Genomic DNA, 5,000 nt, shown 5'->3' with positions numbered 1-5,000 from the left:
GCACTAGAGCCACATAGCCATGTATCTCATACCCATTATCTCTGTATGTCTATCCAGTTGTGACTGTGACATAGGCTTAGTGCGTGGATCTGTTACGTTGTTTGCAGATGCCCCATCTAATGGTAACATTTTTCTATGTGTTTGGATCTTTGATGAGACCTAGGTTCTTTGGCTTGAGCTATCGCCCCATTGTCATCACACAGTAAAGGTACTTGTGACATTATGGTTAGAACCTCATTTAGTTCGGTAATGAACCTTTTTATCCAAACAGATTTTATTGTAGCTTCTAAAGCGACAATGTAATCAACTTTAGTTGTTCTCCAACAACTACGTGTTCATTCAAAATGAAGACGTACCCTTAGGTGGATTTGCAATAATTGATAATAGATATATTACCCAAATCAGTAAATGCTTCCACTTGCTACTCTGATGTTTCTCTCAGATGAGGAACATGTCCTTAGTCCTTCTTAAGTATTTAAGAACATACTTGACTGCTCCCAATTGATCCAATCATGGGCTTGATTTATATCTTCTAGTTATACTCGTATAACCAATATCATGCCTTGTACATGATATGACATATATGAGAATCCCTATTGCATATTCATAAGAGATTTTTACTCATCTACTGTATCTCATAATGAGTTTTTGGACACATGCTCTTAGAAAAGTGAAGTCCATGTCATACTGGAAGTAAACTTTTCTTAGACTGTTCCATATGAAATCTCCTTAGCATCTTATCAGCATACAAGGATTGAGATGATCCAATCATTCTCTTAGATCTATCAAGATAAATCTTTATCTCAAGTATGTAAGATGCTTCTTTAAAATCTTTCGTTAAGAATGATTTTAATGAGTCACAGCTTCACAGAAGATATCATTCCTATATCGTTTCCGATAAGTAGTATGTCATCTACATACATCACTAGGAATACTACTAAACTCCCACTGACCTTTTGTACACTCATTGGTCATCCATGTTTTGTATGAAGTCAAACGATTTGACAACTTCATCAAATAGGATGTTTCAACTCCAAGAACCTTGCATCAACCCATAAATGGATCTATGTAGCTTGCATACCTTATGCTTATCAACTTTAGAAATGAAGCCTTCAGGTCGATCTATATATAGTTCTTCCTGAAGGTGGCCATTCAGAAAAGCCGCCTTCACATCCATTTTGACAAATCCCATAATCATGGTATGCAGCTATTGCAAGCCAAATCCGAATAGACTTTGTCATAGTGACAGGAGAGAAGGTTTCTTCATAGTCAATCCCTTCTCTTTGCTTGTAGCACTTTGCTACTAGCCTTGCTTTGTAGGTTTCTATTATCCCATCTGAGCCTATCTTCCTCTTAAAGATCCATTTATTCCCTATTGGTACAATATCAGGAGGAGGATCAACTAGAGTCTAGACTTTGTTGGTATACGTAGAATCCATTTCGGATTTCATGGTTCCAAGCCATTTCTATGAGTCAATGTTTGACATTGTCTCATTGTAGTTCGAAGGGTCTTCGATATCCTTACAATCACTTAGGAGATTCAACTCTCCTTTGTTGTCATGAAGGAAACCATAATACCTTTTAGGCATTCTGCTAACCCTTCTTGAACTACGTGGAGTCTGTGTTACAACAAGTTTGTGGATCTGGGATTGCACTTAGTTCAGTGTTGATTTCTAGCTCATTGGACAATTCCTTGAGTTCTATCTCATGTCCCCCTTTTCCCATCAAGAGTGTATTCCCTTTTAGGAAGGTAGCTGACCTTGTGACAAACAACTCTTGCTCGTCGATGTGATAGAAGTGATATCCCATAGTTTCCTTTTGGATACCCTATAAATCTACACTTCACTAACCTTGCATTTAGTTTATCCGCATATTGCCTTTACATATGCTGGACAACCCCAAATCTTGATCTAATCAAGACTTGGTTTCTTCCCAAAACACATTTCAAATGGAGTTTGTGGAATGGATTTGGAAGGCACTCTATTTAGCAAATGAATTGCAGTTTCAAGTGCATATCCCTAAAAGGATATAGGTAAATTAGTACAGCTCATGGAACTCATTTTAGAAACTCCATTATGTTGTGGAATTCCTGGTGGAGTCCATCGTGATAAGATGCCGTGTTCCTTGAGGTAATCAAGAAACTATGTGCTTAAGTATTCACATCCTAGATCGAATCTAAGGATTTTAATACTCTTGCTTGTTTGGTTTTCAACTTCATTTCTGAATTCCTGAAACTTTTCAAAAAACATATTTATGCTTCATTAAGTATAAATACCATAACCGTGAATGATCATCGGTAAAGGTAATGAAGTATGAATAACCGCCATCTGTGTTTGTATACAAAAATCCACAAACATCTTAGTGAATTAATCCCAACAGTTCTGTAACTCTTTCTCCTTTACCAGTGAAAGGAGACTTGGTCATTTTACCATGTAGACAAGATTCACAAGTAGGCATATGAACATGATCAAATGATCCAAAAGGTTCCATCTTTTGCCATCCGGTGAATTCTATCTTGGCTAATGCCTCCAAGTTTAAGGTGTCACAATTTAGTTGATGTATCCACATCTCTAGGCCTCTCAGGTCTAGTTGCATCTTTATCCATATACAGTTAATGCTACCATTCATTTCTTAAATGAAAAGAGACCATCAATCAAAATTGCATAAGCAACGATATGATTGATATGTGAAATAGAACAAAGAATTTTGTCAAACAAAACATTAACTCCATCTCTTAAAATATAGAGACGGATATTAAGTTCTTTACACATCCAGAAATGAAATAACAATTATTTCAAATTCAGGTCTTCTTCAGAGGGTAGTCTGAGATGTTAGGTGCCTATTGCATTAGCAACTACATTAGTGCTACTTCCCACAGTCAGCACCATTTCTTATTTTTCCAAGTCTTCTACTCCCACTAGTCCATGCACACAATTGCATATATGTTGACTAGCTCCGGAATCAACTATTCAGTTTAGAAGCTTTAACTGTAATTACTAATTTTAGAACAAGAGAGTGACCTTCCGAAGGTTTTTTCTCTTGAGGCTTGCAAGGCATCTCTTGCAATTTCTCTTCCAATGTCCATCCTTGCCTCAGTGAAAACAAGTACCTTTAAGTTACTTGTCTTTCTTTTGTATTCTTTCTTCCTTGGGTTTTTAGAAAACTTTTCTTCTTCTTTCCTTTATCCTTACCTTTTGTTTGGATTTGGAAGAAGAAGAACCCTTCTAAAATTGCAACTATCCTTTTAACCCTTTATCTTTTGAGATATTCATTTACGCTACTATAGCCATATTGAGTAGCTCATATAGGGTATCATTCATCTTTCCCATATTATAGTTCATAACATATTGGGATTAACTAATGATAGGGATGAAAGAAAGAATCTTGTTGAACTTCAACATCAAAGAAAAATCCATATTTTCCAATATCTTATGTAATGATATTACATTGAGATCATGTTGATTAACCGGGAACCCACTTACCATTCTTGTCACAACAAGTTCACATATGGTATTGTAAGCTAGGAGTAGCTTCACCTTTTCATGGATGCCAACATGTAACTTTTACCTCGGTTGTCATCTGACACATGCTTCTTATAAGCCTTTGTCTCCTCCTCAATGGCATATGGACCAAGAGGGGTGGTGGGGTTTTCTTATACACAACTAATTTCATCCAATTATAGGACAAGTTGGTGTTTGTGCATCAAACCGGATAGTTCGTGTCATCTTGGACGTTTGAGTCAAGTATCTTTGAGATTGGGTTTGTGATGGTTAATTTGAAATTCTGCAAAACGTAAATAGATTTTAATTTAGATTAATCTTCTACCAAGGACTTAGGGTCTTTAAGTCATGATAGTAGCTCCCACTATTTTTGGCAAATTTCATATCCCTCCTGAAATCCGAGAGTTTCCGTTGAAACTCTTAGTGGGGATGGGAGTCTCACTTTCACATAGTTTTCCTCAACCTAACAGTTTGTTGGATTGCTATGATACTAATGAGAGGATACTCTTATCCAATCACATCATTAATGTGAATACCCATCACTATGGCCTCTAGAGAACTAGACCTCAACCTAACAGTTTGTTGGTTTCGTTCGTCTTAGTTAAGTTATTCCCACCATGCTTGTGGGTATAGGGTTTCAAGTATGACCTCAACCTAACAGTTTGTTGGCCACACTCGTTATCTATCCGCACTACATCAAGTATGTGTAATAGGCTTCCCTTGGATGGTTACAAGTACTGGATGTTGCCTCACTGAGGTACAACAAGGTGTAAATGTGCCACCCAATAAGAGACTACCACGGTGGAAGGCCACAAAATAGCATTCAAAGTGCCATTTCGCTTATCAACTTAATATTGCTTTGAGGGTAGTTAAATTGGTCTCATTTTAATCCAGTTTTAATCCTGTTAAAATTACCTATCTAATCTCATTAAATGGTTCCCAGTGCAATATATTAGTAGCACATAATACTCCCACTAAATGTTTTAGAAACCATTTGCTTGAGATAGTGGGAATACATGATACTACTAATTGATTAATTATCATCATTACCGAACATTCCAATTGCATTGGGCTTGTAGGATGATTATGGACTTTCTTGTTGATCCAACACGAGCCACCATGTTGGATCATGGTCTTGGATGGTGATTCATTTTAATTACGCGCGCATAAAAATAAATTAGGCATGAAAGCCATTTCATTATTACATAGCCAATCAAAATCGAATACATATCCAATAAGCGGCCAATCACATAGCTCAATTGTTTGGTCTAAGTCCATAACCATCCTTTAATTATTTAAACGCTTTAAACAATTAAACTAGCAATGTAAAAACATGCTCTTGGGTTGCATACATATATATGGGTTTAATTCAAGTGGTAACCATATTTAAATAAAATAAATTTACCATGGAGTGAAAACATTTTACTACAATAGTAAATGTAATTGTAGAAACCTTTTAGGCATAGTTACACTTATCATATATTGCAACTATATCCAAAA

The sequence above is a fragment of the Prunus avium genome, unplaced genomic scaffold, assembly GCF_965620075.1.
Source record: "Prunus avium unplaced genomic scaffold, drPruAviu1.hap1.1 HAP1_SCAFFOLD_28, whole genome shotgun sequence".
NCBI classification, from domain to species: Eukaryota; Viridiplantae; Streptophyta; class Magnoliopsida; order Rosales; family Rosaceae; genus Prunus; species Prunus avium.
The sequence above is the reverse complement of the archived record's forward strand: the minus strand, read 5'-3'. Positions refer to the sequence as shown.